We start from the raw sequence: 12,989 nt of genomic DNA, 5'->3' as shown, positions 1-12,989 counted from the left end.
CTGTTTTGTGGATTTCAATATAATTACAATTTCAAAAAATATATATATAAAAACTGAATTAGAAGTGAGATGGAGACATTCATTTGACCTGGGATGTTTTTTCCTAGGGCTTCTAAAATTGCTTTTTTTGTTGATCATGGTGAGAATTTGGATTCTGTTTTCTGACACTTTTCTTTACTATGCTGGCTTCTTGCAAGTCCAATTTGAATTTTAATGCTTTTTTTTCTATTTATCCTTTGAACTTGTAAGATTGTTGATAGAGGGGTGGGGAACTATTTAGTTTCTCTTCCTCGTGTTTTTTTCTGGTTCAGGCTGGTATATTTACTGTTTTATTATGTGACAGGATAGGTATACCTTGTAACCTCCTTGTTTGTTTGCTTGTCTGGGTTTTCTGCTTCCTGTTAGAAGTATACTACTGACATGTTTGGCATAGTTGACATGTTTCTATGAGTCTACAGTGTAAGTCTGATTTACAATGGCAAAATCAGGGGTTCAATTCCCCTCAGTAGGCTCAGCAGATAGCGTGATGTGACTTTGCTATAAGAAAATGCACACTCTCACCTTGGGTACTGCTATATCTTGATAAGTCCTTTCTAAGTTTGTGGAAACTAGGAAAGGGGGTGCATCCATCTTTGCCATATGTTTCTCACCTCAGCATTCAGTTGCAACCTTATAATTTTTTTTGGCTTGTTAAGCCTGGAAGTGTTATGTAACCCACTTTATCTCAGTTTGTGGTGATCACCTTGACTGGGTTTGTTTTTGTTTTTTTGTTGTTGTTTGGTTTAGTTTTGGATCCTTCAGTTTCCTTTAATTGCCCTTATTTCCTTGGATATAAATTCCTAAACATCCATTTTGCATATTTTAGTCTCTACAAGTACATCTTCTGAGTTACATCTCAGCAGATTCTTTTGTTGGCCATTTCTTTTATCTTGTGCTGGATGTTTTGTGAGCCAATATTCACACTTTTCACAGTGTGTTTTTTCCACATTTTTTACATGCTTGGGCAGCTTTCTTTTGGAAGTTTTTCCTTATACCATGATTTAAGAACCCAGAATGATAATACACATAAAACAAACAGTCCTATAACTATCATAATTTAACTTGCTTTCTAACAATGGCATAAGGACCATAAAATAATTTCCAGAACTTCTCAATCTGAACACAGGGAGAGAAATTATCAAACTGTAGATAAAATAAGCATTACTGTAGGCTTAAATTAATGAAATGTAACATGTCATTTGATAAATTAAAACTTTAACTTTCTATTGGTTATAAATGATATAGTATAAAATCTTAGGACAATTGGCAATTAGTGAAAGATATTGTGACAGGATGGGTTTGGCAAGTGTCTGATTTTCTGTTTTATAACTCCATAAATGAATGAGATTGAAGGGTACAAAATTTGGACTTTGCCTTAGTAATATTTGTATTATAACAAGAATGATTAATTTACCTCAAACTTCCTATTTCAGAGAAAGTAGGTAAATAAATTAGAGAAAGGAGAAGAACCAGAGAACAAATATCACAGTTCTTAACTAGAGGAGATTGAGGATTTTTTAAAATTATTTCCTTTCAAAATTAAGAAGTTAAATCTTATATTATAATTTGATTTATTAATTATGTTTTGATGTCAAGTTTATCCGTATAAATTTATTAGAAAATAGTTAAATTAATTTTTGAATGAAACTTATAAAAGTCATAATGTGTACTTTGACCTACTCATAGTTAGAGGGTTAAATAAGCAGTAAGATTAACAGCTTGCAATTCACTTTTTGCATTTGTAAGTTTTGGAAATGATATCAAACAGTGTCTGCTATGCCTCATATGGTGTCTTTGCATTGTAATCTGTTTACTTCTAATTTGGGCAATGTTGTTGAACTGCCCTGTTGTACCCTTTACAATGCTAAAATCAGGGATTCAATTCCCCTCGGTAGGCTCAACAGATAGTGTGATGTGGCTTTGCTATAAGAAAATGCACACTCTCACTTTGTATTTATACAACAAAAATATTGTAATGCCAATGCATTCCTTACAAAACCTCATAAGATTTTGGTCAAGTTTAAGTATTTTGTGCACAAAGGATGGCATTGTTCTAATTATAGCTTTCTAATACAAATATCATTTATCTATAGTAGTTATTTGTAGTCTTATTTTTAAAATAGCTTGAGTGCAAGATGATTTTAATTTTAAGTAAAAGGTACTTTTCTTTATTTTAAAGTTTTCATATTTCATTTGCATAACATTTAGAACCTTGCAATCCTTCTGTAGATTTGCAGTGACAGATTTCATCCTTGCATTTGCTGGTCAAGATTTCACAGTTTGTTTAGAGCAGTGATGATGTTTAAGCCTCATTACCTTTGCTTTATACTTCCTTCTTCTTTATGTTGGTGTTATTTGGTACATTTCTTGTGGCTTACGTGATCTTTTCTTGATCAGAATTATTTTATTTTTGTAAATCCTCTCTTAAAGTCCTGTTTTTTTGTTCTTGTCTAAATTTTCTCTTTCTTCTTTGGTTTCATTACACTGTTTTGTCATTTCCGTAAGATTTTCAATCTCATTTCAAGCATATGTCATCATCTTGAAAATTGTTTGGATTTCTATGTCAAAATTAGTCTATTTATGATGCGAATATTGTAATGGTTTCAAATGTTGGTCAAGTTAATTTCATTTATTCAGTACAAAGAATAATAAAAAGTCCAATACATTTTATGATAATAAAAACACTTTTCTGTAGTTTCAAATTTCATGTTTAGTGTAACCAAGATTTACTAGTTTGCATAACTTCACAATTAACCATTGTCTAGCAGAAATTCCACTTGTGTGTTAATTCCATATGATTGTTTGTCATATGAAATACAAATGGTATTGGCAGAAGTAAATTACATAACTGAAAGTAACAGACAAATTTACTGAATCATGGAAACATGTTTTAAGACAGCATGGGACCTATTGGTTCATTTTGGCCATTTCAAACTGTAATTAACTTGCACACGTGCAGAAAAGAATGACTTAAAGTCATTCCTTATCATTCATATACATATTAAGCTTTTTTATAAAATAACTTTCATCTACTACATCTCCAACATCTGAATGCAATTCATTCCAAAGGCCAACCACCCTAAGAAAAATAATTGTTTTAGCTGAAGATGACTCCTACACTGCCAGAATTTATACTTGTGGCTCTAATCCTAATATTTTCAGTGTTAAGTATGAAAACAATCTTAAACAATCTAATGAAATCCCCCCCTAACTTGTTTTTTCATGAAAAGCAGTTTGAGAGATATTAGCTTCTCCTCATATGACAACCCCTCCATCCCAGGAACCATTCTAGTAACCCTTCTCTAAACCCTTTCCAACAATTCAATGTCTTTCCTAAGCTAAGGAGCCCAAGACTTAATCAGTGGCATGTACAATAACCTCTTTGGTCTTGTATTCAATATTTCTGTAGATGCAACCTAAAATTCTATTTATTCTACCACTAGCAACAGCACACTGCTTGGATAGTTTTTAAAGACTGATCAACTATTGCATCAAGATCCCTTTCTTTCATGACACTGGTAGCAAACCATTTCTTATTCAAAAAGCCGGTTTGTCTCACTAACTAAGGCATAGAAATCCTTTAAGCTCAAAAGCTCAAGTATTCTTTTAAAAATATATATATCTGATGCATCACAAAACTAGCAGAGAAAAGTGCAAATGTCTTTTAGCTCCAGAAGGGAAAACATTTGAAAATATTAAAAAATATAAAACAGTTTGTGTCCAGTTCAGTATGCTAATAAGCTGAAGAAAGAACCAGATTTAATTGCAGAATTAAAAGAAGAAAAAGTTGAACAGATGCAGGTATCCACAGAACAACCAAATTAACTACAAAAAGAAACTTCACAAAAATTTCATTTGACAGCAGTAAAGACATCATAGAGTGACAGTATTCATATTATAGTAAAAAAGATGGTGAATTTTGTGAAAAACATAATTCCTAAGCTGAAAACATTCTACCTTGAATGCTCATTACTAGAGTATATTATCGTATGGATATTATTATACCAATACTTGAGGTATTAAGGAAAAATAGAAAATAACATGCATATTGTACACTTTGAAATAAACATGCTTTCTTTGTATATAGAAAATAGAAGAACTCGTCACATGAGAAACAATACTGTGCTCTCCGAGTACTTTAACATTTTCTTACTCTTTTATTGGCATATTGTATTATGTTTACTCTACAGCAATGATGACATTTGTGCGTAAAATATCTAGTAGTATTCTAGATGTATACTTTCAAAGCATGATTGAAATGAAGGTCACAAACACAGATTTCTCATTTCTCTGCACAACAAAACTGCTACACATAACTTAGTGTTTCTCAAAAGTAAAAAATGAAATAAAACATTTTCCTTGCTATTCTCATGTATCTAGCTATTTATATTGAAATTCCGTAATTCATCTATGTACTTAGACATTTATATGCATTCAAATATAACACCTGAAATCTGACACATTTTGAAGTATGAGTAATATTCTCTTAAGAAATCTTGTTTGCACGAGATTTGACTATTTTGTTATTGTATGGTTGGTATTCATGTTTCTCCAAATAATGAAACCACTCAACTTTTCTGTTACTGATGATGATGATCTCATTTATCAGGAAACTTGGAATATAAGCTGGGGTATTGTGCAGATAGACACACACACAAAATATTCTGTGAAATGATTCACAAAAACTTATAAATTCATTCATATAAAGAACAGATGATAGTTTATTTATTTATTACAGAAACCTGATGGTGGGGGAATGTTGCACTGACACTAAAGTAATGTTGTGTGTGATTCAAGTGTATTGGTAACAGTGCAATGCAGTTATATTCTTTTGGAGCACACTACAATTGTGCTCTGCAGGTACTGCATACCCTAAGGTTATTTGACACTTTAACAATATTGTGAAGCAGTATAAATCATTTACTGGTCAGCAATGAGGCTGGATCATAACTTTTGAATTAAAAAAATATTTTATCCTGTATGTCATCATTCTAAACAGACTTATGATATGAAATATAAGTGGGACTAGACATCCATTGCATATCACATACAATTTGCATAGAAGTTTAATAATGAAGTATAAAAAAAAAAGATGCAGTATAATGAAATGGGGAAAGAGCTGGATGAAAAAGGTTTTTTTTTCCATGAGAATGTCAAATTGATGAAGTAAACAAGAAATACAGATTAAACAGTAACAAAATATATATATATAACACTTTTGAAATTCTAAGTTTGGCATAATTTTTTATCCTTTAAAATTTGATGTATTTATCTAATTGGTAATTATGTTTTATAGTGATGTCAGGAATGCTATGACTCAATAGATTAAGATCCTTGGTAGAACTAAATTGTTTTGTAAGTTTCAGTTGAAACAATAAAATGCTTTCATTGTTATGAACTGTTCTGTGTTCTCTTCATTTGTAGTAAATATTTTAAAGACAAACTACGTCACTTGTGTCACATGTATGATAATTTTGAAGAAAAATATTATCTTTGAAATAATTTCCTGTTTCTTGTAGGATTTTGTAGGTATGAATGGCACAGTGTTATACACTGGGGATTTTCGTTGGGGTGTTGGAGATGCTGCTCAATATTCTGCATTGTATCATTCCTTTAGCCAGTAAGTTTTAATTTTCTTTGGATCGTGTGGTATTGTTAAAATGAAGTAGTTTTTATCACAAATCTTTATTCAATAGTATACTGGGTTGTATGAAACAGCTTTTGCAAAACAAGCATCATAAAGTGTACATGATTTTGAGGTACAACAGAAGTTGTTGTCCACCACTTCATTTCAGGCATATGCTGCTGCACTTCATTCCACTACTACAGTGGGAGTACAGACAGATCTCTCTGTGCCTTCAAAATAATTGTTCTCAAAACAAATGAAAATCTTTTGACCTCCATGGTTAAAAAAGTTGATGAATCAACTTCAACACCCATCTCTTTCCCTTACATACATTCCAATTAATCCCAAGATACACTTTTCCTCTGATAAATCTTTTTCTCCCACCCCAAGATGCAAACTGATCATTTGTTGACATCCTCAGTCACTGGAATCCTTTTCCAACAGCAAAGACCTGCCCAGTCAACCCAGGGCAGGATCCATGGAGGTCAATAGACCTTCCTGGAATAAGGACATTAAAGAAAAGAGACATGGTCATAAACAGAAGGGTTCTTCACCCAATTCGCCAACACATAAGTAAAAATGGCCACCTCAATACAACGGAACTGTCAAGGTTTACGCTTTAATCTGGATGACATTAAAACACTGATTTTTTTCCTACCATCCTGTATGTCTTTCCTAACAGGAACATGTGTGAAACATATCGATACAGTAGCCTTTCGGCAGTTTTCTTTGTACAGAAATGACGGGCTGTGTGATGAAGGATGGTACTGTTGGTTCATCAGCCATCCGTGTTTCCTTGGGTCATACCATCATTGTTTGTTTTCTCTACCTGTCGTCTGGAGAGGCATATGATCAATCAGAGCTAGATGTTCTTATTGAACAGTTGCTGTCTCCCTTTTGAATCGTGGGGACTTTAATGGCATCATCTTCTCTAGGGAAGTGCTGATATTGATAGGAGGAGTTGCTTTGTAGAGCGTATGCTCTCTGATCACAAACTTTCTCTTTTCAGTACTGGTTCTTCTACTTATTGTCATCCATCTAGTCTGTCCTTTACTGCTATCGATCTCTCAATTTGCTCTCCTTCACTATTATCCCATTTTTCATGGAGGGTTTACAATAACCCACAAGGCAGAGATCATTTACCTATAATTTTGAGGGAGACTGGCCATGGTCACGTGCCCTGGTGGAGACTGGATCACACAAACTGGCCCTCTTTCACTGCTCTTGCAGAACTTGATTCTGCCATCGTCTGTAGCCCATCAGTAGATGACTGTGTGGCAGCAGTAACTGACTGTATTATACATGCAGCTGCTCATTGTATTCATAAAACCTCAACACATTTTCCATGATATCCTCTTCCGTTGTGGAATCCTGCCTGCCACATGGCAAGGAAGGCTCTAAACCAGGCCTAGGATACTTACCATAGATATCCCACACTCTTGAACTACATCACTTTCCAGTAGGCCCATGCACATGCTCGGTGAATAAGATGTCAAAGCAGAAGGAATCTTGGATTAAGGTCACAACCAGCATATTTTCTACCCATTTCCAAAGTCATATGGGACAAGATTTGAAAGGTTAGGTGGCAATATAATTCTGTCACCCTGTCCATCTTGCTCTCTGATGGCCAGGAAGTAGGTGATACCTGAAACATTGCTGATACTCTAGCTGAAAGCTTTTGCCAGGTATCTACACTTCTGCTTCTTCCTCCACCTTTTTATCCATCAATACTCAGGCAGAAAGATCACTTCTTTCCTTTTGAGCTGATTGTCTCTATTACTATAATCATCTCTTTACACTGGTGGAACTCAAATTGGCCCTCCATCAGTCTGGCAGTACATCAGTTGGATCTGATGATATGCACTATGAAATGCTGCACCATCTATCTCCTGCTTCTCTTGCTATTCTTCTGATTGTTTTTAACCAGATCTGGTAAGAGAATGTTTTTCCTGATGCCTGGCACCAGGCTGTTGTTCTACCTTTCTCTAAGCCTGGGAAGGATCCCAAGTTTCCTTCAAACTACCATACAATTGCTTTGACGAGCTGTCTCTATAAGACCTGAAAGAGGTTGGTTAATGCTTGTCTTGTCTGGTTCCTCGAATCAAACAACCTCCTTTAGCTCAATCAGAGAAGCCTTTCTAAAATGACAACATCTTGTATCAATATTCTGTGACATTGAGAAGGCTTATGATACAACATGGATGTATGGCATTTTGCGAGATCTATATATATATGGGTTATATGGCCATTTCCCCATTTTTATTAAATACTTTTTAATGGACATATGGTTTTGACACTTTCCTGTTCTTTTCTACAGGAACTTGTAGTCCCTCAGGGCTGTGTTTTGAGTGTCACACCTTTCAGTATGAAGATTAATGCCATCACTGAACAATTCCCTCTCACTTTTGCAAAAGGGCTCTATGTCGACGACTGACGTGAGATGTGAAAGTCATGAGGTAGATTGAGCGGCAACTACAGACTCCCCTTAATCGTTTACAGAAGTGGACCACAGCAAACGGCTTTAATTTTTCTCTCTCTAAAACTGTTTGCATACACTTTTGTCACCAATGGGGTATTCATTCTGATTTTGATCTCCATATCTGTGAAGTTGAGCTGCCTGTGGCTCCTGAGACAATGTTCTTGGGGCTTATATTTGAGAGTAAACTGACCTTTCTACCACACATCAAGCAGCTATGGGTCAAATGTACAAGAGCACTGAACATTCTCCATGTCCTCTCTTCCACCACTTGGGGAGTGGATCGATGTTCTATGCTAAAGATATATTGTGCTCTTATTCGATTGAAACTTGACTATGGATTACTGGTCTATGGCTCTGCCAGAACCTTGGCCTTAAAGATGCTTGACCCCATTCATCATCAAGGATTTCAGTACTGAACTGGCAAAGTGCTTATACACAGTCTGATGAACCTTCTTTGCACCTCCACTATTTGCAACTGTCTTTACTATGTGCTCTGAAACTTCTTTCCTTATCAAAGCATCCCACCTGGGGTTGTGTCTTTCTTCCTCGGTGGACCATACTTTTTCAGAGCAGACGATCTGCCATTGCTCCTTTTGGCCTTCCTATCCAGGTGCAGTTGGATGAATTGGGTCTGTCCTCGGATAACATTGCTGTATGCTCTGGTAAGCCCATCCCACCATGGCTTCTTACAGTCCCCAAATGTAACCTATCTTTAAGTCATCTGAGAAAAGCAGACACTCCCAATTGGAAATACTGTCTGTTGTTTGCTGAACATCTTTCAAACCATCCTACCATTCCTATTTATACAGATGGTTCAAAATCAGGTGACTGCATGGGCTTTGTCATGGTTTGTTGTGGTTTAGTGGATACATGCAGAATCCCTTCTACAGCTTATGTGTTCATGGCTGAACTGTATGTCATATCTCTTGCCCTGGATCACATAGAAGCTGAGCAATACTCAAACTGCACTATTTTTACTGACTCGCTTAGTTCTCTACTGGTCCTGGAATCACTTCGTGTTAGTTCACACCCTCTTCTCGCTGATATTCAAAACCAACTGGCCCATTTTTCTTTAACATCTACTTCAATTCAGCTTTTTTGGGTACCAGGCCATGTTGGTATTCATGGGAATGAGCTTGCCAACACCAAAGTAAATCTATCTGCTCTGGCTCTATCATTGCTGTGCCTGTTCCATACATGAACTATGGACCTGTATTCAAGGCTCAGCTCTGTGGCAGTTGGCAGTCGACTTGGAGTGAGCAATACAGAAACAAGCTTTTTCAAATAAAACTCTATATTGGACTTTGGCTGTCTTGCTTCTGTAAGGATCAAAAAGAGGAAGTTCTTCTAACTAGATTTTGCTTTGGTCACAGTTTTTTTAACTCATCGTTTTCTTTAATCTGGAACTGATGCACCAGTATGTAACACTCAGGTCACAATAAGCCACATTTTACTCTCTTGCTGTCATTATGACTTTCAACGACAGCACCATTTGAAACACATTCTGTTCCAAGGTTTATCCGTAACATTAGACAATGTTATTGGTGATGGTGACACTGTCCACCTTAGAAATGTTTTTAGTTTTTTAAATGCCATTTAAGTTTTTTAATTTATACATTAAACCTTTTTTAATGCCATTCCCTTTTAAGAATCAATGTACATCTAGTTCAATTTGAAATTAGAAAATCCCATAAAGTCAAATAACTCAAAACCAGGACTGTAAAGGCCAACTTCAGGTGACTAATGCTGCTGTTTGAACTACCTGTTAGTCATCCTGGCAAGTTATTTTCAAAATTTTGCTACGTGTCTTTTAAAACTTTTATTACTTTACTTTTTGAAAATGGCCATAATGTCAAATAACTCAGAACCAGGACTGGAAAGGCCAACTTCAGGTGACTGACGGTGGTTTTTGTACTTACCTGTTAATCTTCCTGGTGAGTTATGATAATTACAGTTGTGCTACAGAAACTCCTTTACAACTTGTATTACTGTATTGTTTTCTTAACGTTGCAGACTAGATGTAAACATTAGTTTTATGCTATTTAAGTGTTTTTATGTTTTACCTAATTTCCTTTTATGAATTTTAGTAAATTTACTTTAATTTTAACTTTTTACCAGGTGTTTGGTGCAGATAAGAGTAGCTGCTTTGTGCCATAAAACACCAAATCAACCAACCAACCCTTCAGTAGTCTCATTGCAAATAATGGATCTGGAACTTAAATCCACTAGATCTTTCAGTCTCTTTCACCAAGGACACCATCTTTATTTTTAAGTGGTGGTTGGTTTAGATCAACCCTGCCATTAATGTGTATGTGCCCTTCTGACCTGAATTTATTTCTTCACATAGTCTTCCATTCAGGGATGAGGTGTGTCAGGTAATCTAGAGTAAGTGAATGAAGGATGAATCTTCATTCTGCATTAATAACTCAGATTTTCTTGTTTTCTAGTAAACAAAAGTTCTAGTTCTAGATTTCTTGGAGGGGAATGTCCTCATGAGGCATTTCATCAGTTCCACAGTAAACTCATAAATTGCCATCATGGAGACATACATTTTCAGGGCTGTGTTCTTTCTCTACAAGGCTTATTCCATTCATATTATTTTTGCCATTTTCTTTGGGTGATGAATTTCATAGATTGCTAGTCTGCTGTCACTTTCTCCTGACCAAATGCATTCTCCATTGTGTGGTTTTCTGATAGATTTGCTCTCAGTTCAGTCTACCAGTGATCGCTTTTGACTCATTAGTTTTTCAACTACAAGCTTTGGAGTTTTCAGTTCCTCATCCTCAGGCTTATGTGGTAGATGCATCCAGTCCTGATTGTATGAGATTCCTCATCTATGCTTTTACCCGTAGTTTATCTGTTACTCGGATATATTTTGATTCCCTACTTGTGAGTTGCTGCTAGTCCCAGATTGGCCAGTCTAGCAATGATTTCCTCTTCTATGGTATCTTCAAGTGAGTCCAACTCTCCAAATTCCCCTTTGGCTATCTTTCTTGAGGCATCTTTAATCCCACATTCTACTCCAAGACTTTTTCAAGCTCATTAGTGTTTAATGTCTAAAGTTGTCTGGAATGTGGCTTACAAAGAATTTGTACTCACTTTGCCAAATGTGCCCATCATATCTGGTTTTCACCTGCTGTTTAGTTCACACAACATTTTCAACTACTTTTAATTATTCTAAACATCTGCAGGTTTTGGACTCCTCAGTGCTATCCAGCATTCTTCCAAAATGGCTTTTTCAATTAGTTAATCAGGATGTTATGGTGGTATTACATGCTTTATCATGACAACCATTTGAGTCTTTAGCCTCTTTTACCATGTATCACCTGTCCCTTAATGTGATATGTTTGGCTGCTGGCATGCTGATATCATAAGTTGGAGTTGTTTGCATGTTTACAGGACTTCTAAAACCCCTTATGTCCTGCTATACCTTTATAGGTCCTTTTTTTTTCCCTAAGTATCTGGCAACTAGTAAAGGGGAATGCATCTCTCTCTACAATTTTTTGCCATCTATTTCACATTTGTACAACCAATTGTAATCTGATAATTTATTTTGGCCTGTCAGGCTTGGAGGTCTTATGTAACTCACTTTACCTCCTTCTGTGTTGATAGTCTTGACTCTGTATTCATTGTGATCCTTCAATTTCTTAAGTTTTTCTTCAAACTTTTAGAAGTGGACTAACAAATATCCATATTGCATATTTTGGTCTTTAAAGGTAAGTAATCTTCTGAGTTATATCTCATCAGATTCAACACATTTATTTATTTTGCTGTCCATCTCATTCATCCAGTGGGGGACATTTTACTGGTCAGTATTCTAACTTATCTCAGTGCTTTTCTCTCATATTCTTTAAATGATCTGGGAGTTTTCCACTATCCCCATGACCATTTTAATAGCATCTGCTGGATTATAATGAGGAGGGTCACTTCTGTCATCATCCTTTCTATTTATTTTCCAGGGTCCTTTACATCTTGTTTTCACCAGATACCACTCTGTGGCAAGTGTTGCCCAGGCAGGTATGCATTTATCAATCCAGTTCCACACTAGCAACTAATTTGATTATTATTACCACTGGTTGCAACAACTTCTGTATAAATTAAGTGTTTTAGAAGACCATCTAGGCACTTACCAAATGGTTTTAATATATTATCATTTGCCAACACTTGGAGACTATCATGAGTAAAGCTAATGGGGATTCTGCTCATCCCTGTCAACCTTAAGACTGACATGGTTGATTTGCTTTAAAAAAAATGTAGCAAACTTTGTTCACAAACTGCACAGTTTGCCGAGCACTGTTCTTCAGGCTCCTCAATGTACATCATCCCCATATTTTCCTAGTGGAGCTAGAGAGTCCTAACCACACCCAGTTTCCAGTTAATGGAGTAGTAGACAGAGGATTTTCCTTAGGAGTTTTAGAGTGTGTTCCTCCACTCTTAGGGAAGAATGCTAAGTTTGGGAGGTCCCTGGATGTTTTTATCCAGTTGTATGTAGGAGTGGCATCAGCCTCTGCAGGAGCCTACTTGTAATACTGTCTCAGATTTGAAACTACACTATCCAAATGGAGTGTGCATAACCATTCTCTTTAATCCATGTCAGTTTAATATTTTGTTCATGTAAAGAAGTCCATTATCACCTCATAATTCCAAATATGAAGTGGTCCCATCCTAGGTCCTTGGTTTATCACAGTGTTCCATGTCCACTCCTTAATTCCTGGCTCAGATGGAATGCTCCTTGCCCCATTGGTTGAGGAATGAGTATGAATGCTCATAATTCCAGACCAGATGAGTTCTGGAGTGCTGCCTTTGGAACTTTAAGTGGAGTAGAAAGTTTGTCCACTTCATTGC

At 35.9% G+C, this 12,989-nt stretch overlaps 1 long non-coding RNA gene across 19 annotated transcripts in view; it reads left to right on the top strand.

Moving 5' to 3' along the window:
* Positions 1 to 12,989, top strand: part of LOC143230293 (uncharacterized) — a 47,417-nt gene that overhangs the window by 21,832 nt on the left and 12,596 nt on the right. For 12 of the 19 annotated variants that reach the window (XR_013016371.1, XR_013016355.1, XR_013016353.1 and 9 more), the window contains one exon: positions 5,559 to 5,659. The exons of the other annotated variants lie outside the window; for them this stretch is intronic. This is a non-coding gene — a long non-coding RNA (uncharacterized LOC143230293). The remainder of the gene's footprint in view (positions 1 to 5,558; positions 5,660 to 12,989) is intronic. 19 annotated transcript variants of the gene reach the window in all.

Source organism: Tachypleus tridentatus, chromosome 10 (genome assembly GCF_004210375.1).
Source record: "Tachypleus tridentatus isolate NWPU-2018 chromosome 10, ASM421037v1, whole genome shotgun sequence".
NCBI lineage: Eukaryota > Metazoa > Arthropoda > Merostomata > Xiphosura > Limulidae > Tachypleus > Tachypleus tridentatus.
The sequence above is the reverse complement of the archived record's forward strand: the minus strand, read 5'-3'. Positions and strand labels throughout refer to the sequence as shown.